Source organism: Podarcis vaucheri, assembly GCF_965113315.1.
Source record: "Podarcis vaucheri genome assembly, chromosome: 6".
Taxonomy (NCBI): Eukaryota; Metazoa; Chordata; class Lepidosauria; order Squamata; family Lacertidae; genus Podarcis; species Podarcis vaucheri.
This window is the reverse complement of record NC_138764.1, coordinates 35,720,085-35,732,636: the sequence shown is the minus strand read 5'-3', so window position 1 is coordinate 35,732,636 and position 12,552 is coordinate 35,720,085.

The following is a 12,552-nucleotide window of genomic DNA, read 5'->3' as shown; positions in this document are numbered from 1 at the left end:
GGGATGTACCAATAGGGGGGACCTCAAATATATTGTTTCTCATATGAGGTCTTACCAAAAGAATTCTAGGACTTGCCACCTGTTCTACCTTTTCCAGGTCTGTTGCATGGGAAAATTGTGAGCTGTATCCACACAGTACATCGCTGGGATCAAAAGCGTTCTCTTGGCATGCAATGGCATGAACACCACACTCCCCATTTTCATACATGGCAGTAGTTTTGCACTATATGGAATATTGGTTGAAAAGTTCCCCAATCTTTCAGTGGGGAGGCGTGTTGTGGAATACTCTGTGCCCAAGCTTACATGGAAATGCCTCTGCAGTTCTTTGGTCGCATACCCATACCTGACCTTGAATAATTTAGCTTTCCTGTACTTAATGAATCCAGAAGTATTTTTAGAAGGATTTAAAAAGGAACTTTTGAAATGACTGCTCATAGTCTAACTACTTTGCACGCCATAGGGTGCAATAAAAGTCTTGCCACTCTTGCTTAGCATCTTAGGCTGTGTTAATAGCTTCTGCTTTTGTTCAAACTTGATTGCGACTAAAGGAAACAATTATAGGCGGCCCATTGTTCCTAGAGAACTTTGTCAAGGCTGTGTCCTCCTTTCTGCATGGCATACCACACAAAAATGGGAGGGTGGCATGATTGCATATTGCCAAGGGAAGAGAGAGCGTCAGATTGCACCACTGCTAGCACATTTCAATCAGTGAAACCAAACTGTTAAGAGTGATGTCAACAGTTAACCTGTTATTTTGCTAGTCAGTACTACATTGAAGGTGTTTCTTTGACTTCAGTTGTAAACAGTAACTAAACCCAGCAAATGGCAGGATTGTGCACTACGCACAAGGTTTTATGTTCACGGAGAACAGGGAGCTTACAGCTGGCCTGTACATGTACCTTCTTCCTCCACTGTTTTGCAGTCATTGCTATTTTGCAGCTGGGATATTTTGGGCCAAACCAAAAAACAATGTGTGGTGATCTCATGCACAAGTTCCCCCTCATTTTCCCCATGGAATTCCTCCACCCACCCCCACCAACACAACAAACATTTTTGGAAGAAATCACACTGCTGCCACATACACTGACTAGCTTTCATCTGGGCTCACCAGATTCATGGTGCAGGTATGTCACAGCCCTCAACCTCTCTGATCACTCATTTCTGATCATTGCCTCTTTCTGCTGTTTAATGATGTGGAGGTGATCGCAGCTGGTCGGAGGCGGAAAAACCTGCCCTGAACAATGGAGCCAGTTGGATGGATGCTACCCTCAACTTTTTGGCATGGGTGGTAGACCTCTGGTAAACGGAATTGCAGAATTACTTTGTGAATATTAAATTTTTTATAAATAGTTTGCTGACAAGACTCACTGTTGGGAAACGCATCGGTACCCAGATCATGCAGCCAGTTAATAAAGCAAATGCTAAGCAGCCCCTCCACCCTCCCCAACGGATCAGAATTGCCTTATATATATTTTTTTTAGAAATGTGAAATGGGTGTCTGACATGAGCAATTAAGGGAATCTCATTAGAAATGCAAAAATGGAATTAAAGCTTTCAAATGTCTTTACACAGTTGTGGGCAGAAGCGCAACAACCAGAATTGGAATAATTAGCTGGGAAATTGCTGCTTCTAAAGGAGAATCTGCATGTAAACTATGTTTCTGGAAATAAGGGTGCCCCCCCTTTTCAGTGCAGGTTCTCTGAATGCAACTACTCAAGGGACTAATTCAGAAATCAAGCTCTAGTCTGGCAAGCATGCAGGGTGGGGTAGATCCCTGGAGAGAGATTTTGGAAGTGGAAAAAGCAATACCCATAAGCTTATATAGCTCGTCACTTTCTGTAGTTCAGGGTTGAGGAAGCTGTGATCCTCCAGATGTTGCTAGACTAGAGCTCCCATCATCCTTGACCATTGGCCATGCTGTCTGGAGCTGATGAGAGTTGGAAGCCAACAACATCTGGAAGGCCAAGGTTCCCCATCACTGTTCCTTCCTCTCCTTAGTAAATTGTTAATTCTGCTCCAAGTGCTATTGGGGAAGCAACAAACCTGCCTCAGTTCCCATCTGCCAGATGATAGTACAGTGCACTGGTGTGGGTAGAGATGCACCTCTATAATTTTAGATTCTTCACTCTTTCATTGCCCAACACACGCCACTCAAGCCCCCTGCTCACCATTGATCTATGAAGTCTGGTTCTTGCATATTTAAAGAAAAGCCACCTCCCATATGTGTCTCCATTTCTTAGAGCTGCAAAAGGAGGCTTTATGTCCTAGGGCAGGCTTTCTCAACCTTGGATCCCTGGATGTTGTTGGACTACAACGCCCATCATTCCTAGCCAGCATGGCCAGTGGGGGATGCTGGGGACCCAAGGTTGAGAAAGGCTGTCCTAGGATTTGCATCCTATCCTTCACTCAGATGCAGCTATTGAGCACCTACACTGTGTTATCGGCATCACTTACATTATGTGGAAGGAGCCCAGAAAGAAAATGAATCCTGAAGAAGCTGACAAAAGCAGTGTATAGTCTGAGGAGAGGGTTCCCCCCCACCCCTTCAGGCCTTGTACGTAGCAGGGAGACATTCAACCACACATACGGAAGAAAAAGTCCCTCCAAACTATACGGCCATCAGCATGTGCTACCTCAGCAAACATCATGCTACTCTACCTGGTTGCTAACCAACGCACCCGCCCATCTCCTCCTCGGCTGGTTGACTGACATACTGATAATAGAACGAACCTTTATGTTGCAAACTGAATGATCTTTGCTGTTGCACTTCCAAAACGCAGTAGAATGCACCCCACAAAGAATGTACTCCTCGTTCTGCTTGCCTGTGAAGATGTAGCTATTTTGAAAGCTACTGAACTGCCTGATTTAAACTTTTTCTCAGCCATTTAGTTAGCCTTGCTGTTCTCTAGCTATTGTAGGATTCACCAACAGCTTGGATCCTAAAATAAGTGAAGGAAGTTGACAGAGCATTTCATTTTACTTATGTCCCCTGAAGCCACATGAGGGGCCCCTCCTAAATAATGGGGAACCCTCTTAAACTGGGCAGGTTTAGGATGATTCCCTTCTCTCAGAGCAGCCCCACACACTCCATCCTATATTAGGCTCTCTTTATCCTCTGTACAGTTTAGTGTCTTGTCCTGGATCTTAGGGTCTTCCTAAAAAAGGTCAACAACTTTTGGGGTGCCCTGGTTTTTTTACTTTTTGAAATCTGGCTAAATATTTATTTCATCTATGCATGCCATTTAAGCTGCAAACACAGCCTGTGGTTCATCATACCACTTAGCTATTCAATGGGGACCCCAGTATTACTTTCTTTGCTTTGTCTTACGCCAGATAACAGATGATGTTCAGCTGGTTAGACTCACTGGAGAGGCGGGTCTCAGGATTCCTGACTCCAAGCACATCTCTAATAGCAACCATGTTTGCTAGAAGACCTGCAGAGAGCCTTGCCCTCTGTCTGCTGCCACTACATCAACCTCCCACAACCTTCCTTTTGGGAAGGAACTATATTTCCACAATAGAGCACCAACATTGCAATGGAGACGGTCCCAGCTTTGATCCCTGCCACCCCCAGTTAAAAAGGATCACTAAGCAGATGAGACTCTGGAGGGACACTGCTCAGCTATATGGACAGATAGTCTGACCCGGATTGGGGCATTTATTTTTTTCTGTGTTCCCTTCCAGGCACCAGATCAACAACTGTCTTATCCTTGTGCAGTAGTAAGGAAAAATTCTCTAGTGTGTTTGTGGGCACATGCTTTCTGTACATTTCTAGGGAAGAAGAATCTTTGACCAATAACTACTATTTTAAACTGATTAGTAAGGCAATGCACAATGCACATGCTTGGAACTGTCTGGGAATAAGATCACTTCCCACTCAGTGCTCTTGCTTCAAGAGTCTGTAAGTGGGTTTAGTCATTTTTCCTTCTTTCTCTCTGCAAAAAACAAAACAAAACAGAAAACAGCTTTCAAACTGGTGCCAGGCACCCGGCCTGCTCATGGCAAATGTTTTCCTAGACTACTTGCTCTTCAACAGATGTATCTTTCAGCCTTGCTTTTGTGTGCAGCCCTGGGGAAATGCTCAGGAGGTGCAATGACACACTGAACTCCGCGCTCCCATGAGAACCTTGCAACATACAAATCTTTTTCTGCAAACATAACCCATCTGCCATAATTTTGCGGCTCTCTGATCATTGAGATGAGCGATGTCGGTATTCTCCTCCAAATGGCATCATTTGGCCAGCAGATGGCACTATTTATTCCCATAAGAAAACAGGAGTCGCTTGGGTGCATTGCATTCCTAAAGGTCACGAGCGAAGAAAAAAGGTCCAAACATGTATGTTCTGTGCATGAGGGATGTTCTACATGAACCACAATGCTCACAACTTATTTTTTTTTACTGTATGCTTGCAGTGTGTTCAACTGTTCCTAATATTGCTGTGTTGGATTGTGGCTAAGGGTGTGTGCTGCACTGGCTGCAAGCTACAGGGGACTGATAGGCGCACTGATGGACTGGCTGTGTCATTTTGCAACATATGAGTTGCAAGCACTACTTGGTGGCGCTGTGGTCTAAACCACTGAGCCTCTTGGGCTTGCTGATCGGAAGGTTGGAGGTTCGAATCCCTGCAACGGGGTGAGCTCCTGTTGCTCTGTTTTAGCTCCTGCCAACCTAGCAGTTTGAAAGCACGTCAGTGCAAGTAGATAAATAGATACCACTGCGGCGGGAAGGTAAATGGCGTTTCTGTGTGCTCTGGTTTCTGTCATGGTGTTCTGTTGTGCCAGAAGCGGTTTAGTCATGCTGGCCACATGACCTGGAAAGCTGTCTGTGGACAAACGCCAGCTCCCTCGCTCTGAAAGCAAGATGAGCGTCACACCCCATAGTCACCTTTGACTGGACTTAACCATCCAGGGGTCCTTTACCTTTTTTTACCTTTTGCAACTTGATTGACTCTATCACGAATCAATCAATCATAGATTGAAACTAGTTTGATCAGTGAATCATGGTGTTTTTTTAAAACTAAGCATTTTTGCATTATGCCTTGCCAAGTTCAGAGCTTGTTTGCGCCTTTGTGCAGATACTTGCACACCAACTGTTAGCAAGACACAGGGCTCACTTGGTCACAGTCTTCCCTCTGATGACGAGATGCGCTTCATTTCTATTTAAATTAGAGTAATTACTTCTACATTCTGTGATTTGCATCTACACATGTAAATTAGTGCATGCCCATTTTACGTGGACCTTTTGTCCTAATTTTTTTTGGGGGGTGTGTGCATTTATTCTTAATGGCAATGCATAAGTGGCCAAACTGCTTTCCACCAAATGGTGCTCAAGGTGGCTCTGTGCTGCCTATGTGGATGCTGTATTACATATACAGTACTTGGAAATGAGAAAATTAGAGAGGTGACCCTGGAAAAGGCAAGCAACAATGCAGCTTGCAACGTGGACTTCAGGAACTGGCTATCTACAGAACAAGTCGAAAGAAGTGCAATGCTGCGCAGAGGTGACCTTAAAAGTGCCTCGGGTATTTGGGGAATGTAAAAAGGATACGATAGCAATGAAGAAATGGTGGGAAGAGGAGGTTTGGGCAGTGGCAGAGTTAGAGAAGGTCAGGCCAAGGACTGAGTGTAACAAGAGAGGTAATAAAAATCCAGCATATGAAGGATCAAATTCTAAAGAGTTCTGGCCCTCCACTAAGGAGACTTGGCAAACAACTCGTAAGAAGTCTCTTTATTTGTTCATTCTCAAGGCAACCTCCCCGCTAAAGCAACTTCACAACCCAACCAGAATCTGATCCTGCAGACGTAGCCATGTAAGGCGGTGATATTCAAGAGATGACTATTGTGCTGAGCCACACTTTTGATACCCTTCCCACAGGATCCAAAAATATTGGGCTGACTCCCTAATTCTTCTGCGGAGCAGTACTGAAGAAGATGCTCTCATTTTAGAAGCAGAATAAAAAGGTAAAGGGACCCCTGACCATTAGGTCCAGTCGTGACCGACTCTGGGGTTGCAGCGCTCATCTAGCTTTATTGGCCGAGGGAGTCGGCATACAGCTTCGGGGTCATGTGGCCAGCATGTCTAGGCCGCTTCTCACGAACCATGGAAACGCCGTTTACCTTCCCACCAGAGCCGTACCTATTTATCTACTTGCATTTTGACGTGCTTTTGAACTGCTAGGAGCAGGGACCAAGCAACGGGAGTTCACCCCCTGGCGGGGATTCGAACCACCAACCTTCCGATCAGTAAGCCCTAGGCTCTGTGATTTAACCCACAGCGCCACCCGTGTCCCTAGAAGCAGAATAGCTTGGTTTAATGCAGAAGGCCCCAGGTGTCATCCATAGCATCTCCAGGCAGGGCTGGAAGAGAACCCTGCCTGAAACCCAGGGAAGCCACTGCCACTCAGTAGAGAGTGCTTCCCATGGAATATTGGAGTTTTGAGAGCTGGACCATCAAAGTGTTCTGTCACTGGAATCAAGTAACAGTGCTCTTTTCCCAATTCACACAAAAAACATCTAATTTCTAGAATATTTTGTTTCAATTATCTAGGGTTGTCATATTTCAAACAGTGAAAATCCGAACAGGAAAATTGTTGAGCTTTTCTTCTTCTTCTTTTCTGCTCACAGTTGTTGAGCAAAACAAAGAAACAAAACAATTATACACTCCAAAAAAATACTAAGTTTGGGGGCTCTTTTTGTCATTTTAATGGATTTTTAAAAATAAAAAATTCCCCTTCCCCATGCCATACATTTGGGTTTTCCCTGGATGTTTTGCCGATTCAGCAAATATCCGGACGCCTTTCTGCTGTCCAAATCCCGGCCTGGTCGTGTCGGCAAAATCCGGACATATGGCAAGCCCTAAGATTTAGAACCGAGTCCAAGCCATTTTGACACTTGACAACTGGTTCGCCTCTAGCCATATTGTTGTCGTACAGCATCCATCATGTACACACACATTGTGACTGACATAGGAGTTGTGAGGGCCCTAGCTTGGTTTCGAGTGAAATGGGTAGCTTAACATTCCGGAGTTAATGGAAACATTTACTGTGGCTCCGATGGCAGGATCGATCCTTTGTCCGAGAAACGCGCAGCAACTGGAGAACAGCTTTGCTCCTTGGCACCGGCTCGCCTGTTCAAATGCCGCTAGCAGCTGCTGGTTTTCTCTACAGGAAATCCCACCACTTTGCACTGAAAGGAGGATTAAGAAACAAAAGTCCTGCCTTGATTTACAGTTTCTTTGAGATTCTAGCACACCGTGTCCAAAGCTATAGCTTTACGCTTGTTATGTCTGCTGGGGGGCTGAGGGCCTGCCATGGTTCAGGCTGATGGATTGCGGAAAGGCGTTCATCGCAGAACGACTTGACGGCAGCAACACACCATCAGAAGCATCTCCAGAGCAATCTGGAGTTGACATTCCTGCTACGAAGGAAGCGATAATTCCTCCTGGCCCATAGCGCTTGCCGAAGTGAAGTCGCTCACAAAATACAGAGACAAAATATTGCCTGTTCCTCTGTTGAAGGATTGTGCTAACTAAAGGAGGGGAAGACATGTTATGGGTGCCTCAGAGTTGGCATTTGTTGGAATCCTGAAGTTTGCTTGCTGCAGCTTATTCCAGACGTCTTATTTAGCAATTAAGTAGGGTTGGAGGACCTGTGGCTTTCCAAGATTATACTAAATTCCAATTCCCATACCCCTCACGGACCATGGCTGGCTGGGGCTGATGGGAGTTGGAGCCCAAAAACATCTGAAGGGCCACAGGTTCCCCAGTTGTGAAAAGCCTGCTAGATCTTTGCCTGTGGACCTGCTGCTCCATCACAACAATGTGGCCAACCTCAACAGCAAACGCCCTTTCAAATTTACCTCAGAACGCGGGAGCCCAGCTGAAATCAAGATGGCTGATGAGCAGCATTTTCCTGTCCCAGCCAGTAAAACAGGCCTGTTAGTGGCTCCAGTCAGCCTTCTAATGCAATTTCTGAGGGATGTAATCTTAAAGCCTAAAATCTTTTATTTATTTTTAATAATATTTTTTGTTGAATTTTCAAATTCTACACTTCAGATTAAATATCTTTTATTATACCATGCATTCAGTGACTTCCCTCCCTCCCCTTCCAAGGTTCATTTGACTGGTACCTACCATTCCTGCATATTTTAATATATCCATCTCATTTAATTTTCCTATCTTACACCAGTTCATAATATGTTGTACTGTTGAATTACTTTAATACTGCCAGCGTTTTTAACTCTGCACAATTTTCAATATACTCGACGAAAAAAATCCCATTCCTTTAAAAATACAGTCATACCTTGGTTTTTGAACAGCTTAGTTCCCAAAAGTTTTGGCTTCCGAATGTCACAAACCTGGAAGTGACTGTTTCAGTTTGTAAACTATTTTTGGAAGCCGAACGTCTGACGGGGCTTCCACAGCTTCTGATTGGCCGCAGGAGCTTCCTGCAGCCAATCAGGAGCCGTGATTTGGAACGGATTCTGTTTGACTTCCAAGGTATGACTGTATCTGTTCTCCTTGTCCTCTTACTCTACTTGTAAGACCTGCTGATGCTGCATATTCTTAACCGCGTTGCCATGTGTCCTCTTTTTCCAGGACACGTCCTCTTTTTCAGGAGTAAATTTTCTGTCTGGGTGGATTTTTCAAATTTGCTAAAATGTCTCTGGCTATACTTTCTGGATGAGACACAGACATAACTGGTGGCTGAAGTCTTGCTTTCCTCTTCCCTTCTCCTGCCCCCCCCCCCAGCAATACAGTGGTACCTCAGGTTACAGATGCTTCAGGTTATAGACTCTGCTAACCCAGAAATAGTACCTCAGGTTAAGAACTTTGCTTCAGGATGAGAACAGAAATTGTGCGGTGGCGGCGGCGGCAGTGGCAGCGGGAGGCCCTATTAGCTAAAGTGGTACCTCAGGTTAAGGACAGTTTCATGTTAAGAATGGACCTCCAGAACGAATTAAGTTCGTAACCCAAGGTACCACTGTATATCACAGTTTCTATACCCTACATATAGTAAAGTTAAAGGTAAAAGGACCCCTGACCATTAGGTCCAGTCGTGGCCGACTCTGGGGTTGCGGCACTCATCTCGCTTTATTGGCCAAGGGAACTGGTGTTTGTCCACAGACAGCTTCCGGGACATGTGGCAGGCATGACTAAGCCGCTTCTGGCGAACCAGACCAGCACACAGAAACGGCGCTTACCTTCCCGCTGGAGTGGTACCTATTTATCTACTTGCACTTTGACATGCTTTCGAACTGCTAAGTTGGCAGGAGCAGGGACCGAGCAATGGGAGCTCACCCCGTCGCGGGGATTCGAACCGCCGACCTTCTGATCGGCAAGTCCTAGACTCTGTAGATTAACCCACAGCGCTACCCGCGTCCCCCTACATATAGTGGGGGTATAGCTAGTATTTAAATACATACAGTATTTATACATATAGTATGGGTATTTAAAATCACCGCGTCCTCTTTTCTGCTCTTTAAAATATGGCAACCCTATATTCTATCATTTTAAGTTGCCAATCTTCCATACTAGGGACCTCTCCCACTTTCCATTTTTGGGCTAACAAAACCCGAGCCGCCGTTGTTGCGTACACAAATAAGTTTTTCTGACTGCTGGGAACCTCTGTCTGAGCAATTCCTAGCAGAGATGAAAAGCCGAAAATCTTTTAAGGGTTTTTCGGTAACAACAAAGAGGGCTCCTTGGCATTTATGACAGACGCAGCTGCGCAGCCGAGATCCTCGCACACCATTAAGGTAATTCCCCTCATGAAAAACGGTAAAGCATTAGCAGCGTGTTGAGAGTATCGGGTGGACCAACCTGTGAGCCCACAAACAGAGGCCATGGGTTTGGGGGAATGAAGAGCCATAAAACCTGACGCTCTGTGACTAATGCAGTTTGTGTAATGAGAGCATTAGCAAGACTTTGTGCATTAAGTTCGAAAGCGTCTCTCAGGGAGGCAGCGCAAGTGCAGATACTCGCGTGTGGGGCTTGGACACCTGGTTAGTAATGGCGGACGTACATTTCTGTGTGTGTGGCTTTCTTTAATGCTCTCTTTAATGCTCTCAACTTTGGAGGCAAATCCCCATACCTAGTACCTCAAAGGCGACTTCCCTGTTCTGCTAGGAGCAGAAACGAAACGGCAAATCTTTGGCGCTTCATTGCTGAAAGAATTGAGAAAATTTCCTGAATGAAAACAATTACTGACACCATAATAATTGGAGACATGAGCCTAAGTAGCTTTTTGCATTGTGCTCTGGGCTATAAACAACAGTTCAAAGTAATATAGAGCCATGTGGTACCTTACAGACAAAACAGAGGTGTTTTTACATAGCCATGCCACAGTCTATTAAGAGTTGCGTCCAGTTTGTGCCCATCCATTGGGTCATTCCAATCAAGTGATTCAATTTTTTTTACCTCATGTCATCCAATTTTCTTAATATTTTGTACACATGTTGAATACTCAAAGTTTAAATCTAAAATGATAATTTTTAAAATCTCATCCTGTTTGTGAGTTATGAGGGTTTGAATTTTTTTTTTCCAAATTACAATTTTGGCTTTTTCCAAATTACAATTTTGGCTTTTGGCTACACATAAACCTTAAGAGCTCAGCTCAGAATTGAGATACGCCAAAACTAAAACCACCAATCTCTTCAGAACTTCATGGGCTTTATTCTGATATGTCACATGATGGAGTTACTTTAAATTTAAGATACAAAATGGAAAATTTTAAAAAGTGGTTAAAAATAATATGATTTAAAAATCCCCCAAAATGTATTTACTTAATATTTCTAAGAGCTACCTGCAAAATTTAATCATGGGATCTCAGTGGGATCACGTTTAAAAAATGTTTTGTACATACATGTCTGCCGTATTGGGCCGTATTTAGGATAAATGGGTCTTTTTGAAGTAAAATATAACAGAATAAACAAGACTTCAGACTTTAATATCAGTTATTTCAGGCATTTCCTTAGAAAGTTTTTTAATTAAAAGGTATATGAAAAGACCCATTTTAAAGTATTTTTTAAAAAAGGTGATCCTATTCAGATCCCAAGATGAAATTTTTCAGGTCCCAAAGGCTCATTTTTTTGGCCGCAGTGAAACATGGGGTTTCTGCCACCAAACATTGCAGGGGGGCTTTTGCTGGTGTTTGGCACCGCTTGGATGTGATTCGGACGGGTTTTAGTGAAACCATGACCAGCTAAATTCTGCAGCTAAATAGCCACAATTTCCACACACTGCTTAGAACTAACAAATGTGTTGGGCAGGACGCATTGATCCAAAGGAAAATGTGTGGTTTAAATTGCATGTGATGGTAATAATATTGTGCCACTCAGGCTTTGAACAAAACTGTGTATAGTTTTCACAAATTAATGCTGTAGTTTGTTGTTGCTTGTTTTACTTTACTATCAGTTCCTTTTCCTAACGCTTAAATATTTCACATTTTTCTTTTGTTGGCTTCCTTTGAAATGTGTGCATTGCAGTCGGCAGGCCTAGTAATTGAAGATACGCATGAGCAAATGATGCAATTGGAATTGAAAGGTAGAAGTTTATTCTTATAATAAAACAAAAAAACCTATACATGTATTTAACTCTTTGTTATTTAGAAAAGTATATATTTGGGGATTGACAGAAAAATACTGGCTGTCTTCACATATTTCCATGCAAATGCGGTACATTATTAAGTGCCAATGGGGGTTATCAGCAGTATTAAACACTCGTTCAGACATTGGCCATTTCCAGGAAAGTTTAGTTTTGCAAAGTTTTCATTAAAGGGAGGGGGAAAGGACCAGGATAACCTTTTTGCAGCATCTCTATTGCTTCAGTAATGTGATTCAGACTGCTAAACCTCCAATTAACACTGTGAGAGTTAATTGGATATGCAAGAAGTCTAGACCAGAACAGTAATTCATGGATAATCAAAATGCTGAATTTATTAATTTCTCCTTGGCCCATACATATCTTACTGGAAGTATTGCTTTAGTAGACATTGAAAGGTTATCCTTTAGAGTCCAGGCATGGCCAAACTTGGCCCTCCAGCTGTTTTGGGACTACAACTCCGAACATGCCTAGCTAGCAGGACCAGTGGTCAGGGATGATGGGAATTGTAGTCCCCAAAAAGCTGGAGGGCCAAGTTTGGTCATGCCTGCTTTAGACTGTTCTCAACCCATGGAGGGCAAGCATGGGCACATACCATATTTACTTGAATCTAATGCCCAGCTTTTTTGGTCAAATCACATTGCGAAAATCAAGGTGCGAATTGGAATCAATGACACATTTGCCAGCAAATACTTGTTTGGGTTTCAAGGTTCTGAAAATTGAGGTGCATGTTATAGATTTGATGGTGCATTAGACTTGGAGTAAATATGGTATTGTCCCTGACCGGCATGTATGTACTGCAGAAAAGGGTTTCTAAGCCAAACACCGTGGAACATTCTCAAGTGTCTTCCCATGACAGGCAATTTGTTCCCCTTAAATCCCACTCCCATGGGTCTTGCTGTTCTGAACTATTATAATAGCCTTAGATTGTGTGAGCCTAAGGACAGAATCTT